The sequence below is a fragment of the Asterias rubens genome, chromosome 9, assembly GCF_902459465.1.
Source record: "Asterias rubens chromosome 9, eAstRub1.3, whole genome shotgun sequence".
In the NCBI taxonomy this organism is placed as follows: Eukaryota; Metazoa; Echinodermata; class Asteroidea; order Forcipulatida; family Asteriidae; genus Asterias; species Asterias rubens.
Window position 1 is genome coordinate 1,025,788 of NC_047070.1, and position 17,017 is coordinate 1,042,804.

The window sequence follows — 17,017 nt, forward strand, 5'->3', positions numbered from 1 at the left end:
AAACCTGATGATATAAACAAAATTGCAAGGAAACAAATCTGCTCGCTAACCGACAGATGTTCCGATCATCGCTCCCACTTTTTACTACTCTCCCAGTGAATTTTAAAATAACAAATTAGCACCATAATTCCCTGCCCCATGAAAAGAAAATATGAATTACAGGACAATGGAAACAAAAGGGTAAGACAATGACCATTTGGAGAAAAAGAGGTGTGTTTCTTGACAGATGTTGGCAACATCTTCTCATCTCGCCGGGTATTTAGACAAAAAAATTAAAGTCTCATCATCCTGCTGAAGATGAATTGTCCTACAGGTAGCAGTTTGCGGATGTTTTCTTATTCAAATGAAAACCCCTGTGTTACCGCCGATAATAAAAACTAACAACAAACCCAAAACGGAAAGATCAAATTAGCAAGCCTGATTTCAGCGGAATAGCCCCCTGTGATGACGACTCATTACGCTGATGCTTCCCTGTTTCACCGCTCCTGCCGACGGGGGTAAAGGAAAACACATACATTGTCTCTTTTTCCCCTCTTCCTGCAAGGCCATTATGGAAAATAGATGAGATTTCCTGAGGTTTTATCCACTCCCTCTTGTCTTCTCACGTCAGATCAAATCCAATGCTGCACAACTGCTATTAAAATTTAATCGCGTAGGCCCTACATTTGCAAGGCATGAGACAGTTATTCTATATAAATTTTCTTAGGCTTGCTTGCCATGGCAGACGTTCAGTCGATGCAGATTATGGTGGCTATCCTAGGAAGCTGACAAGCCTCAAGCAATGGCTACCGATTATGCCACTGATTTAGAATCAGTCTATTCTCTGGAAACCGCACAACGAAAAAAGGGTGCTCAACGGCAACGTTGGGGCCTTTGATGAAATGACCCCTTCATTTCTTGACTGCACTTAGCCGTAATGAGACTGGCGTAATTTATTCTACAGAGAAGTCTACACACTGAGGTAGACTGGGGGTTAAAAACAACATGGAGGCAGCAAAGAGTATTGAGTTTGTTTAAAATATCCAGGTATTAGACAAGAAAAACCAGGGTTGAGCAAAAAGAATGACACAAAACATGTCTTTCTGGGAAATATTGACTTGACCAGGCAGTCCTTATATTCAGCCATTGTCAGACAAAATCATTAAGATATAACCAGTAAAAACACCAGAGAAAACTTCCACCATGTTTTTCAAGAGAGAAAAAAATATAGAGGAAAAATCTTAATTTCTCACAAAATGTAAAATGCACAAATCAGTCAGGTTGCAATAAAAGTACATCTTTTTCTATTGTATTTGTTCGACTTTTTTCCTCCATTCCGCCTCTGCCTTAATGTGAAAGAAAATTTCAATGATAAAAATGAAACACAAGGTTGCAAGCCCAAGAAACCAAGGTGTAGAAAGTCCTCCGAGTTTGTTCATGAAACAACAGCACTAGCTGCAGGAGGCTTAACTCAATCAAGTAACAAAGAGGTATAAAATGCCTCCGAGATGGTTTGGCGATGACGGCCTAGATTCAGCTGTGAGACAGACTTTTGTAAACGTGGGTTTCTTGTCCTTCTTGTTTGAGGGAGAGAACAAACTGTCAAGATGTAATTTAAATGATGAATTGCACTCAGAATGCCAACATTTAAGAGGCTAGTGACTGAGGCTAAGAGTGTCGCTCAAGTCTAAATTAAGTTTCACTCTGATTTTCGCAACAAAAAAAGACAAGAAAAGGGGGAAAAATGCCCTTTAACGACGTGTTTGACATTTCCACAAAAATACTAAGCTTTAATTTCAAGCTCTTGTTTGCCCTTTTACACTGAATTTAACTAATGCATATTTCGATGAAAATTGATTGAGTGACATTTTCCTTTTCATAACAACTCTTCATATAAAACACCTAGCATTTCCTGTCAACAAAATATGATAAACTGGGACAATGTATTCTCTTCTTTCCATCTCCCCCCACCAAAAACATATAGATATAAATTCACTTGAAGTATCTGTGACTATAACAACAAGCTGTTCATTGGCAGCGACCTTTAAAGCCAAAAGGCCCAGCGGTGGTTGGCCGAGAGTGTATCTAGGCATGCATGGTTGGCCACACGGTGACGACTGGTCATCCAATACCGTCAGCCCTTTGTAACAAAGCTTGGTAAAATTAAAAGTAAACAGATTTCCTGATGGAAACACCTGAGAGGATCATTATCATGTAAATAGGAAGAGGGATGAGTCTCCTGTATGCTGACAGTCCGAGAGAGAGAGAGAGAGAGAGAGAGAGAGAGAGAGAGAGAGAGAGAGAGAGAGAGAGAGAGAGGGGGGGGGGGGGCATGGACACACAAAGTGCAACAAGGAACATGTCAGCAATGGATCTCCCTCTAAAATGACAACAAGAACAGCATCGCCATGGTGTATACAGACAGACATCTATCAGAGCTTGACATAACAGGTATAGAGGGTTAGAAATGTGGAGCATCAGAATAGAAACCATTATGTGGCTCTTGTCGTCGAGTATCGCCCCGTAAAATCGGGATACAACTGTTGTTAAGTGAGCCCTGTATTGTGTAAGAAATGTCCGGGCAGATGGTCCCATGTGGGTGAGCACACACGGTCCCCGGCAATGTGACTTTGTCACGGTCGGCTACCCAGGTAATATAAAGCCAGCATGGGCTGAAATATTACTCCTCAAATAATCTGTGACAGTTCGTGCCAAAGACCTATCTATACGAAGGTAGGCCACGCGGCACAATTACCTCGGCTTCGTCAATTATTCAGTAACAATCTCAAAGAGAAAGCAATCGATCTAGCTGGCTATTTACGAGTGAGAACGAAATAGAGAGAGGGAGAGAGCGGAGGATGGAAAAAAAGTCATCTCTGGCTCTAAAGCGTCACTGAAATATCACATCCCATTCCGCCATTCCTGCTAATAATTTTAAATGCTTGTGCACCGTTATAATCCCATGGCTCTCTTAAAAATGACATTGAGTACGACTTGAAAATATGGACGACAGAAATATTTGCGACCTCTGCCATAAGATCGGGGAGGAAACAACAGATGGGCCATGCCTGCCCGAGGATGATCAATGATTGTGCAAATTCTGCTTCAGAATAAATTTAACTTCGGCGCTCCGGATGATATACGAGCAAAAGAGGCTAATTTAAAATGAATTACCATTAATCCCTGTACAAATTGTGCGAGTATTGGTGGCAGATGAAAATCATGCGGCAGAGTGTGGCATCAGAAATCACGACAACCAGCCTTGAAATAAAGAGCGCCACATGCAGTGTTTTCTGTTCCATAGTGGCTTCAGTCTGAACAATCAAGATGACAATACTCTTACTTATTATGGTAATACTAGAGTCTCATTATCACGATAATTACAATGCAACTTTTTGTCTTTATCTTTTACGGAAAACAAAATTAATGAATAGATTATAGCAAACTGATTATTTTCATTAGACTGGTAACCAAAAGCCCACATATCCAGTAATTGTAAACTGTTCATGGATTGAATGTAATACGTATTGTAACTCTATACGACTAATAGCTCCATTTTCTAGTACAACATTATTGACAGTATTGAACAAAAGTTCAATGCATTCACATAGACCTTATTAAGTACCGAACTTGTCCTTTAAATATTCAGTTTCACTTCCCAACGAGGCGGGGCAGATTTTTAGGGTCTGAACTTGAGCTTTCTGGTATAACACTGGAACCTTTCATTTAAGTGTCAGTGAAAAACTCTTCTTTCAGAACGACTGACGATGGATCCAAAAACAGCCTGCGTCGATACACCTCCTGATTTTCTCAAAAGACGCGGTCGTTTTTTCCTCTTTCTCCTCTCCGGGAAAAACAAAAGAAAACAAAAAACCCTGCACTTCCCAACAGCGTGTCACATGACAACCCAATATCGGGTTCTGGTCCGCACTAATCAAACTTTGACGAGTGCCACCGACAAATTGATATTTTACCCGGGTCACTACCCGGGTCCCAAATCTGATAAAAAGTCCGATTGGACTCCCAGGAGGACAACTACATCTCATCCCAGACCCTACGCGACTGAAATCCGAGCAGAAATTTGACCACTTTGCGCGGCGTTTGAAAGCCTTTCAATTGCCGTGGCCAAGAGAAATTAACAGCAAATTGTGGCTTTCAGCAGCTAGCCATTAATATCTACGGATTATGGAGAAGAATTTTGAGCGATTTAACAAGCAGACAGACAAGAATGTAGTGTGGGCCCAGTCAAAGTGGAAAGTTTCTCCGTGAAACATAAGACGTGACAGCCCTATTCAGATGTCAAAATTAATGTTGGCGATGGGGATTGAGAGAGAACATGGAGAACAAATCCAAATCCCTTTGAGGAACATTTTACTCAGTTTTTTTGTCTTCTCGAATCAAACAATTCTACGATGTAGTTAAGTTCGCAGTAAAAGGAAAAAAAAATCTAATTTTCCTCTTGAAACTTGAGCCATTAATCCGAAAGAGTCAAACAAAATCTAACAAATGGTAAAATTAACCAAGACAGTAGAAATCCATATAAGTATGTCTGGCAAAAAAAGTCACTCTTTGAGTTGTAACCCCAAATCTTGATGATAGATTGAAATATTGTAAAATGGACACTTGCTGACATTCTCTTGTTCAATATTGTGTAACTACTACGACTATAGCAAATAAATCATATAGTAGAAAACGTTATTGAGATGAATTGATGGCAGATACAAATGTAGATATACAAGTACAAAATAGACCGAGCAATAAAGTGATCATTCTGGTAAAAACCAGATCTATCTTTACAATTCACACAAGATCAAGAAATATCATTTTGGACAGTCCCCAATTTAGTCTGATTACTTGTTCCTTGCTCGTAAAAACCCCGGGTACATCTGTGAAGAGCATCAAGAGAGAACAGACAAACCGCCTAACGGTACCCCCCTCGCCCGACTAATGACAAATGATGCTCAGCCACTCTAGCCAAGTACTAACCCGATCCCAAAACGGGCGATCGGGCCGGCCGACCGTCATCGCTAATGTAGCTTGTAATGAAGGCCGTAGTGAGTAGTATTACACTGTACATATCAGAAGTGTGGTGGCTGAAAAGACTGCCGGGCCCCCCGAGACTTAACAAATGACTAGTTTTTTTTATCAAAGCCCAACTTAGTGAGGACAATCGCAATGGGCCATCAATAACGTGCTCTCTGTAACATACAATAAATCTTTTAATTTCACAACCATTACACTTGATTTTCCAGCTAGGATCAAGTACCTGCCATGACCATTTTGGAGGCATTGGTCTATTGGACAGCAGGGGAAGGGTGCTCAAGGAGCAGTAAAATACACCTAAGAGGAATCCTCTACAAGAGGGGGGAATTAGGAAGGGGGTTTCCCACGGGGGATCCCATCCAATGATCCCATGGGATAATCTCCTCACTGAGGGGATTAATATCATGGTCAAGTCCAACATTTTAATTAAAGCATGAAGATCAAGGAATAAGGCAAATTTGGATGTGTTAAAGACGAGCCTTCCTTGTTAAATACATTTATTTTATTTTTTTACAGCTTGTCAGTATTTTATTAAAAGCTTTAAAGTTTTATCCATTAGAGCTTGGATAATAATAATAATGAAAATTTATAAGGCGCCGGTATCCGCCATGACTGACGCTCATGGCGCACTAACAAAAAGAAAAGAAAGAAAAGAAAAGAACAACAAATTAATCACAAAAAAACGTGAGGAAAACAGGTGGGTTTTTCAGCAGGATTTAAATACAGTCAATGAAGAAGACTGACGAATGTAAGGGACTTATGAATACAAATGAAAATCAGCAAATTAATTTTCACAGAAATAAAGACTTGTACCTTCATCACATATTCTCCCAAGTAAAGTAGACACTGTCATCGCTAGAACAAAAATATATACAGCGACTCTGTTCTTTAATATTTATCTGGTATTATTAACCCCAATCATTGTTGGCTGCTCCGCTGTCTACAAAACAGCAGTCCCCTAGCAGGTTGAGATTACAATCAAGCCTGACACACCCCAGCCCCAAGAGGGCTCCCTCTGCCATGAACTAGTGAATAATTCCAGCAATCAGAGGCTACCGAGGGACCTTAATCTACCTTGGTTATCCATCCTCTTTGGGAGTACCTCTGCCTGTGGCTTATCCCTAGATCAGAGTAAGGATTGGCAGAAGCTTTGATAGAGGAGTCTGGTGATGCCATGAACGGACTTTTTTTTCTTTTTCTTTCTTTTTTTTTTTTTTTTTTTTTTTTTTTTTTTTTTTTTTTTTTTTTTTTTGCACAGACGTGTATCACTGAAGTTTGATAAAAGAGCTGTATAATGCCGCTTGGACATTAATGCAGTTGTTGCCCTCTACCTCTGAAGTCGAATCAGCCTGTATACGCATATTTGGTCGTCATCAATATTGGGTCGTCATCTTTTTTTCATAAGCTATAAATATTGGTTTATAACTCAAATCGTCCCTCCATGAGTTAAAATGAATTCCTTGATAATAACTGCATCGTGAGTCCAATCAGGTAAAAAGCGGTGGTATTGAAGATGACACTAAAGTCCCTAGATGACATTTATCAAATAACCCATAAAAAAATGTATTTGCTCTTATTTCACTCCTGCAGATTAAAACGAGTTTATAATACCTTCCCGCATTCAATTCACACATTCAGAACACTCTATCAAGCACTCGTAATGAATTTAAAAAGGAATTAAACTATCGTTCATGAATAAAACATTTTGCATTTGCTAAATTAAAGCCTAGATTCGGCAAGCGATTTACATAGAGAGAGTTAAGCGTTGTAGAGTGGGCACAACGTGCAGGCTGACGCGTACCAAGGATCAGCGTGCATGATCAACATGCCCATACTGATATGACATAGCCAATCTCCACATGGAGTTCGTTTCACTTTGACGCATTCATTAACTCTGGCGGAAAGATTCCTGTTGTCGGCCAATGACACGGCAGCACCGGGTCCATCAGTTTGATTTGTCAAGGGAGCACAGCGGAGCTCAATGCACCACGGCGCAAGCCTGAGAAGCAATAATAGCAAAGTTCTTTGACGTGTCAAGTGAAGACGCTACAAACTTGCCAAAATAAGGAGAATTAGAACAACCTCTCCTGAATATTCTCACCAAGCTCAAGACATTGAATCAAGAACTACCTTCGTTCGTTTTCACCTTCACCCTATCAAGGTCTGGTACGAATAAAAAAAACGACACTTTACCGTCGAAAAGAGAGAAGGAAAAAAAAACAACTAGGAAATCACTACAATGGCAAAGAAATATCATTACGTCTTTAATGCAACTCAAAACTCCCACAATGCACTACTACTCCCAGGGTTCTCTGATCAATAAGGCATTATGGGTATCCTAGTAATTGACGTTCCCTGGATACGAGTGAGAATCCATCAGCTTTTAGTGGCAAACGGTGTGAAGCTTGCCATTTTGGATGCAAGTGGGCAAAAGAAGAAAAAAAGGAGCGAAGAAAAAAAAAATACTGCCTACAGCTCTTTTTTTGGCGCTCACTTCGAGCAAGTGTTAATTCCATTTAAGGGTCCTAGGTGCAAAGATGATCTTGCCAAAGCGGGCAGTTAATTTGGCTGCTGGTCATATAGAGCCAGTATGTAACTTAGTTTGGGGCTTCTTAGCAAGAGTGAAGCCTGCCCCTTAGGGTTGCTTGTCCCGGACTCTGTCCCTACAGAAACGGCTAACTACTAATTAACTGGGAAATTTAAAAGCAAAATTTGGTGCACTTGGAGGGTTATTGTGGACATGGACTCTCCTGGGTTTCTTTTCCTCAAATGCAAATAGTAAGAATGCGAAGAAGAAGAAAATGAAGGAGGAAAAATAGGGGAGAGTGAACAAAATTCTCTCGGAAATGAAAGAAATCTTTGGAAGCTTTTTCTTGCTGAGTGTATTGTCAAATCTGATTTTGTCTGATGACTATAGAGACTGTTCTGCGTAGGAAAGTATTCACTTAAAACAAATTGGCTGTGCCCACTTTAAAAGACATAACCAAAACAAAATCAGATCCCAAAAATAACAGAAAAAGGAGGGGGAAAAGAAACCAATGGAGGCATATATGGAAAGTAAACTACAGAGAGTGTAAGTAGCTGCTTCTTGAGAAAAAGAACTGTTCAGTAAGGAAGAGGGAACCGTGTTTTGAATGAGACAACTTTCAGACCGTTTGCAAGATAAAATAACCATCCCAAAAATCAACTAACTCATCAAAAACATGAATCCACTTACTTACAACAAAACCTCACATCTCCACGCAATACATGGAGTTAAATCAGTTCTACTCCCCAAACCGAAATAGAGCCCTACCCAGAGCAGTCCAGGAAGTATCTACAAAGTGTTTGGAGTCCCCCGTCTCACCTTCCGGGCAAGCCAAACGGTCTCTGAGGGACAAACCTTTTCTAAATCTCTCCTCTCACAGGATCCTAGCTGTAAAACACACACGCAAACAATACAGACAATGAATCCACAACATGATCAGTTGACCCCAAAAACACACAAAGTCGACCCCAAATGACCAACAAATCTGTGATGTAATCTCAACCCTCAAGATAGAACCAGGGCGCAAAAAGTAGCTAAGCACAACAAAATTATGCTTACCAGAATATGGTCACCAGCCAAAATGCCATATCTCAAAATGAGAGTGGTATCCTAATAGTTTATTTTTGATTAGCAGAAAATATTTTCTTCTAAAACAGCTTTATGAATTTTGGCCCAGGACAGTTGGAACAGCAGGGCAAGTAAGAAAGAGTAGTGAGACCCAACTTTTTTTCAAGCATGTTGCATCCTTTTCTTACTTTTTCACCTTATCTACAAAGACATCAACATGTGTTTGGTCCTTGAAAAAAAATAAAAATGATAGAGTGCGTGGGCTGACCTACTTTAGATGGTGTAGGATTTAACTGACTTTTCAGGCTGTTTAATCATTATTTTGCTGATGTTTCTCTAAGGGGGAAAAAACAGACTAAAGAAAGAAGGGTCCAAAAGAAGCAACACGCCTACCCTCAGTCTTCTCATGATCCCTCTCATGTTGGATTTGTAAAGAATGGAAGCAAGATGTTGGAAGAATCTTTCTGTGATTAGAAATGATCCCTTTCATCTAAAGCACTCTAAAGCAAGTATTTCCAGTCGAAACTTGAAATTTTGTTTATTTGCTCAATAATAGATCAGAATAAGATCTTTTAAATATGGGCAAGTCTTAACATTCAGAATGTTCAAGACGTCACATCACATCACATTGGTACCAAGCCTGCTGTTTTCTGTTGTCTTCACCTTTTATGCCGAATTACTGTTTTAAGATTTTCTCAAATTTAGCGTTGGGCGTTACACATCATGTTCTAAATTTCTCATTCTTGAAAACAGAAAGCTCACAGACCCTAAAATAAAACAATCTGAATAACAATTCGATTGAGCCCACTCCAACAAATTAAAAGAAAATGTCTGATTTGAAGCGTTTTCATTAATGCATCGTTATAAGTTGAATGTCCTGCCACTACCCTCCATCTGTCCTGAAATCTTAAATTAGGTCAGTGAATTTGGATAAATCCATTACACAGAGCCATTAATTGACAGTTGATAGACAAGCACATCACTCAGTCAACAATCAAACACAAACCAACCATCTTTTAAAGGGTCAATTCATTCCTGCTTTCTCAGGTTGTTTCCCCTTCTTTTCTCAATCACCCTTGTATTTTTTCCCGTTCTTTTTTATATTCCCTGAAAACCCCTTTTGTTACTGTGGTTGTGTTCGGTTTACCGGGGTTACTCAACTTACAAAACAGGTCCTCTTTTATAGTCGACAAAAACCTGAATGGCTGTTTCCTTTTATGTTGCCAATAAGGCAGTGCAGTGTATACCATGATTGACGTTTCGCTTTTAGAAGTAAAACACCTTTTTTTCTAGTCAACAATCTAGTGTGGCGTGTAAACGTTTCAAGTGAGAACTCTGTTGCATTCAGATGAAATATCAACAGTACGCAGCTGGATTTCATAAAAGAGACTCTGTATTTGCCCTTTACTTCAGACTCGTAATCTCAGCGATAAAAAATTATCGGCGGTTTTATGCAGGAGCATTGCTAGCCTGAAAGGAAGGAGGTAGTTTTGCCATGGTATTCTCGGCTGGGTGTGTGTGTGTGTGTGTGTGCCCTCCTCCACCTTTCTATCTTTTCCCCCCACTACCGTGTGACAGTGCACCGTGAGTGACTTGTATGCAGTAGCTGTAGTGTCAGATGATCTGACATGCAAAGCATGGCCGGCCACGGTCTGATTGCCTACCACAAAAGCCTGAATGGGGCCAGCCACACTTGAGCTTTTCTCTCTCTCCGTTATTGGCGTGACGTGCAAACACAGGGCAGCAATACAAATATTGATAGTACTTAACAAAATGAGAGCAGACACTCCAAAGTCAAAAGGACTGAGGTGGAAAGTGATACTACAAGTTGTGCCACACAATTAGGCTAATGTTGGCATAGGCTGATTCATGCAGAGCTTTTTCTGTTGAGAAGCAGCAGGGTCCACGGCCCACCATCATCATCGTCATCATCACCCACCGTCAAATGGCTCTTTATAGACGACAGACTTGGGCATCTAATGGACCAAACTCGAGAACCCCCTGCTCGTGAGTGAGAGTGAGAGACGATCTTTGATCAGATGAGAACAGGTTTCCAGTGCAAGTGCAAGAAGAGAAGAAGGGGGAGATAGAGTGAGTGAGGGAGAACAGAGTGAAAAGAGGAGGGGAAGTGGCCTATTTACCGAAGCTTTTAGCTTAAATCAACAGGGGAGTGTATGGCGATTGTGCTGTGGATGGACAAGAATAACATTACTGTGTGAATTAGGGTCTGATGGAGGGTATGTACACACTGTCTGTTTGCACATACTTCTTGACTGAATAAATACGAGCGGCTATTGGTTTATACAGCTCAGGCAGCCCCCACATCCCCATTTGTGTCAATCAAGTCAAGTGAAAGGTGTGAATGCCAGGTTCATTATACTTTCCCTGCGCCTGGGTGAACTCTTGGGTCGTCATCTAGAACACAGATCAGTGGTTGATCGGCTCATGTGGGCACCCATTGACGATAAGGCGTACAAACACGCGGGTCCCTACTGCATGCCCAGCCACCAAGAGCCCTAGCTTTACACATACATACTGGCATCATTTACTTAGTGGGGTGAACAACCCACTGGCTGCCCCTATCCTGCCCAAACATAGCAAAGCTCATCTAGAGGGCCGACCTAGGTCACCTGCACTGTGTGATGTCAGGACCCACGAGACGCACACTCAAGATCTCCACTTGTCTTAAGAAGCTTTGCACCAAATCATCATTACCTTGTATGAGACTTTGGTCTGGGGTTTACCAGGGCATCCCCAAGACAATTCTGAGTCCCTACACTCGGTTGCATCCCAGTTGTGATATAATCAGGCTTTGGGAGGAGGCAGTGTTTGTTGTTATAGGAACAATCTAACACAGAATGTGTTATGGCAAGGATACAAGGAGCTTACACAGCCAGTGATATTGATGCAATTAAGTAATAAAATGGGAAATTGCAGCCTATTCTTCTACACTTCATACACTCGCTGGGGAGGACAGCTGGTTATATACCAACTCCCCTGTCCATCAAAGCGAATCTACACTGATTCGTAACATTATTTCTCTTTAAGATGAAGTTATACTCCCATTAGATGCAATAAATACAATTAAATGGGCATCAACTGTTCAACGCGTGGAGCAAATTCTAAATCCGATAGGAATTCTTCAACGTTGATGATTTGACAAGTTTATGTTTGTTTATAACATAGAGTGGGTGATGGCCAACATTGCGTTTCAACCCAGAAAAGATTCCAGAGGGGAATAAAGATGAACATAACATCACAAAGACATTATTAAAAGCGAACACTTTACGAGAACCTAGAAGTTCTTCTACAGGCAATCACATTTTTCAAAAACACCAAAAACTTGAATTGTTAAGTTTTAACAGAAGTGACTTGAAACTTATAAAACTTTCTACAGAACTTTCCCAATTTGTAAAATTGGGTTGTTACAAAATTCTTCAGACTCCCCCTTGGTTCCCAGCAAGGGGAAAAATACAAACAGGTTGTATTCCATTATAGGTATAATGTACCCCCCCCCCCCCCTTTTAACTCTCCACCCCTCATCAGCACATACACCAAGCCAAGCCAAGCTTATCCACGCCGGCAACCATCCCTTTGATGTCTACACACCAAATTACCAGACTCTGGTTCTACTGGTTTCAAATTCATTTGCGAATCTCCCGGATGCCGCACACAGCTGCGACTTTTCTTATGTTCCACCATGAGTAAGGTGACATTAGACACCATTCATATCTGTGATTTAGTGGTCGGGACCGTGACCCCAAGAGTCATAAAAATGTGACCTCACCAGATCTATTTCCTTACATATCACTCAGCAACCCCTCGCTGAAAATTCCAACTCAGCTTTCATTGTTTCTCTGCTACCCCCCCCCCCCCCAACTCAAATCCTTGTTCAAGTTAATTGTATAAAGCTTTGTTTTCTATTTCTTTTTGTCTAGTCATCAATACATTTAGCAAACAAAATACCATTTGTCAACAAATAAATGTATATGCACACATTTTAGCAGGAACATAAAAATTAACCTGGGACTTGGTGTCAGTTTGTTTGTTAAAAAAAATAGTTAAAACTCCAGGTCACAACAATTAAAAACCCAACTTTCATGAAAAAGGTTTATTCATCTGTCCTAATTCAATTCCAGTACAGCACAATGCTTCAAGGTCTGAGCCATCTCCATCATCCAACACTACATCAAATCTTCCATCATCTTGAAAGTTTCCTTATATTCAATTTTCCCCAGCTTCCCCAAAACTCCTCCTCCCCACCTTTTCCAAAGACCCAATCCAGTCCCCATACAACTTCATCCTAAACTTCTTTTTAAAGTTCAATTTTGCCAGGAACAGGAAAGTGTGTCCCCCCCCCCCCCATCCCAAGAGCTACTCCTTGAACCTGACTGCACCTCTTGACCTATGTCACTCAATAAAACCCTCTTTGAGCAGCCCTCTTCCATAAGGACCAAACCTAGTCTACTGCCCTCACTGGAATCAAAGCGCCCCTTGAAACATGAGAACTTTGGATGTTACATGGGAGCATTTTTCTGAGAGAATTCTTACTAAGCAAAAATGTTTGTTGAAAAAAAAACATGGAAAGCAAAAGATGAGTGGGTAGGCATGATAATTGATCCTTAACAAAGTAGGAAAAATGTATTGAGTAAAAGGGCCACATGTCAAGTGTAGGCATAAAATAATAGACTTTTGAGGCTATTTTAGTCACAATTTATGTGACCTTTTCCAAGGACCAAAAAATCAGAAATCAGACAAGTAAGGTTAAGAACAATATCATGCCTGGTGAGAAAGCTCAACATCGAAGTCATTCTCATTGAATTCAAACATTGTCATGTATTTCCTGTACATTGTGCAAAATATTTCACTTGCATTGAGGGCAATAAATTTCCAGCAGGAGTGATATTTAAAGTATGATTGAAGATGGACTTTTACAGCAGGGGATTTTCTTTTATTTAAAAAAGAATAAAGCAGGAAAATTGTAAAAAACAAAATCTTCAGGAGACGGCCGCCCTGAATTAAGAATAATGCATTCAGCGGGGTTGCAAGTCATATATCAACGGGCGTACAAGCCAATCTATTCAGCTATTCAGAACCTACAGTCTTTGATTTCCATCAGAATCTTTCCCCCGTTAGAAATGCAAATAGTGATGATGAGGTTGAGATAAAATAAATACGAAAGCGGCTTAAACAGGAAAATGAACATGATAAGGAGGCTTTGGCTGTGCTGAATGCAGCGCAGGGGGAAGAGGGGACTGTACTTAATGCTAGGGATCAGAATATCTGGTATATATATACCGGATAATAAGACGGTGATCTCTACAGTGCTTGACGGAGTACTATGGCAAAGATTCAGCCAGAGGCAATGATGAGTACGAGAGATACAGCAGACAACATAGGTAGGATAAAAACACTGAGATTGCTTGTGATGGAATCGGTAGACGTAGGGAGAGGAATAAAAACAAATCTACTCATGAAGGAGAGAGAAAGAGGGGGGGGGTCAAGACAAAGAGAAGAAGACATCCTCAAGACAAACGAGCAGTAAAAGGATGACTTCTTCAAGAAAAGAAGTTGTATGACATAACTGTGGGAAGATGCTGACACAAAATATTGACATCTGATAAATCCAGGCCTTGGACACTCACTCCTGAAGGGCCACGGCTATTTTCTCTAGAGTTAAAAGATCACTACACTTGGAATATCAAAAATTAAAATGTGGATAGTTTCAAGGGGGGTTCAAGGAGAAGAGCAAAGACTAGGACAGCGTTGAAACAACACCTCAACTCTCTATACAGATAACTAAGAACATTTCAGCAACAGAATGTCAGCAAAGGAATGCCAGGGGTCTTGGGTAAAGATCCCAATGAGGACCATTTAATTTGAAAGCTCCTTGCTTCTATGTTGATTAGCCACCACAAATATTGTGTTTGGGGAGGGGGTGGTAAGGGGGAGGAGGGGGGGTTGCTTGCTCCGCCATTGGTACCCACTGACACCTAACCACAGCACCCTCTCTACAACTCATTTAGCCTTGATACCGCTGATGCAGAACTAATACCATCAGGCCCTGCAGCCACAATTCTGAATACCAAATGACAGCTAGCATAATAGCACGCCGCATCAGCGAGATCAAGGGAGTGGGGATCTGCGTCGGACGGCCGGCCCGGGCCCAAAAGCCGCATCCCAAAGCCATCCAATAATCCCCCGTTCCTACTGATGATCAGTAAGAATACTCATCAGATGACGGTCAGCCATGCAGGCGGAAAACCTGATTACGACGACCGGGGTAGTGGATTCAGAAACGATCGTACCAGTCAGGAGATCATAGCACTATTGTCAAAACCAACCTCTACATAACAAAATATCGCAGCACTTTCCTCAGACCTTTTCAGTGAAATCAATGAACGGGAAAACAACGCCCTATAACTATTTCCTGTTTTTGTTGTATAATGCGGTAATCACAAAGGCCAATTTTAAGAATGCACTTACACTTTGCGTTCATTCTCCCAAAAATTCAAATAATGTAACAATGTTATTCATAAAATAAAAGAGTTAGAAATATTTTGTTTTTGATAAAAGAAAGAATTTTAACAAACAATTCCTTTGCTCAAAAATCCAAATTATTATGAATTAAAAAACCTCTCACGAGGACAAAACCTTTCTACACTAAGATATTTTGTTCCCAAATAATTTTAATTATTCATTCTAACCTATACATTTCAAAATCCATACAGTTACAAGATACTGTTAACAAAAAATAATAACAACAATCTTAATACATTCTGAGCTCTTTTTCATCACAGACAGCTTTTGTATTTCATCCAAGGGAAGAAAATGTTCCTTTTAACCGTACAATTTATCGGCAATCCTCTTGGGCATTGTGTATTGAAGTTTCCGGGAAGAAATAACACAAAAAATACGCCGTTTATTTTCACAAAATGCTGAGGTACAGGTTTGGTGCACTTTTCATGCATTGTCCGTGGGATGGCGGTTCCTTCTGTCCCACTCTAGCGCTGACACATCAAAAATTATGATCATGGGCTAGTGCACCCCATCGGGGCGATATGAGCTTCATTTTAGTGGCTATCTGATAATTATATTAGTGTTAATGCACAGTATAACAGTAATGTACCTGGAAGATGGAAGGGGGGGGGGGGGTTAAGATCAGAATAAACTGCTTGAGTAAATGTACAGCTCATCCACCACAGTACTCTGCTAAAAGACCGTGTGGGGGGGGGGGTATGAAGGATGGTACTTAACCATTTTTCTCTAAATTTCATAATGAAATCAGCCAAATGTATTCCCATCTACCGTGAAGGAATAAAGATTGTCATTAGAATTTTGTCATTAATATCCTCAGTAATTTTTCATTCTAATTTGGTTTATTCCAAATGCTGGATGATTTGAGTTTTGCCTTTTTTATTTTTAAAAGAAGGGGGGGGTCCAAGTGAGTTCAATGCCCGTCAAGTTGCTTGTCGATGGGACCAAAGTCTGTCAGTGTTAAGCTCCCCTATTCACTCCATCGTTACTGTTTACCTTCCAATCCTTTTCAAAAAATCCCCACTCGCTGGACACAATAGAGAAAGCTAATAGCCCATGGGAACGGAGCGACTTTGAAAGTGTCAACTTTGTTGTGGCTTACTCCGTCCAGGACGATTTGAACAAAAAATTGTCCCGTGACACAGTTTTGAGAGAAGGAACAATTGAAGAGAAATCTAGAGGTAAATAAAGGGTGGCCATTTTAAGAGGAACTTTAAAAGGAACAAGCTGTATTCTAGGAGTTTGATGAATCCAGCACAAATTAACTGTTTGAATTAATCTTTTGAAATCAACTACTCATATAAATCTATTTAAATCAACTGATACAAGTCTTTTTAAGATTTTTCTTCTTTAAAATGACACAATAAAATGGCGGTTATGAAATGCTGAACTTTGGAAGTTGTGTAAGTGGGCTATGCCTTCAGGAAAACGTCAACTTGTCACATACACTCAAGCACGTTAACAATTGTTATAGGTGTCAATTTAAATTGATATTTGATACCTCAAAATTTGGAATGAAATATGCTTAATAATCTGTAATTTTAATTTTAATTTTTTTTTCTGGGGGGGGGGTGTATTTATCTACAGCCCTGTTCTTTCTCAAGCCATACCTGTCACGATTCCACTGTCAATAAAACAAGATAATCCCCAGAATTTGATTGAAATTACAACAGTCTGGGGGTCCTTAAAGACAGAAGAAGAATGAGTCACTGTAGTTGCATCAATCGCCTCAGGCCCCACTTCCAGCAAAAAAAAGCCACACACACACAAAGAAGAAGAAAAAGTGGACAAATAACTGAAAAAGATTCCATATAGTGAGAGATGTCCTGAGCTGAACTCCGGAGCGTCTACCTTAATCCTCAA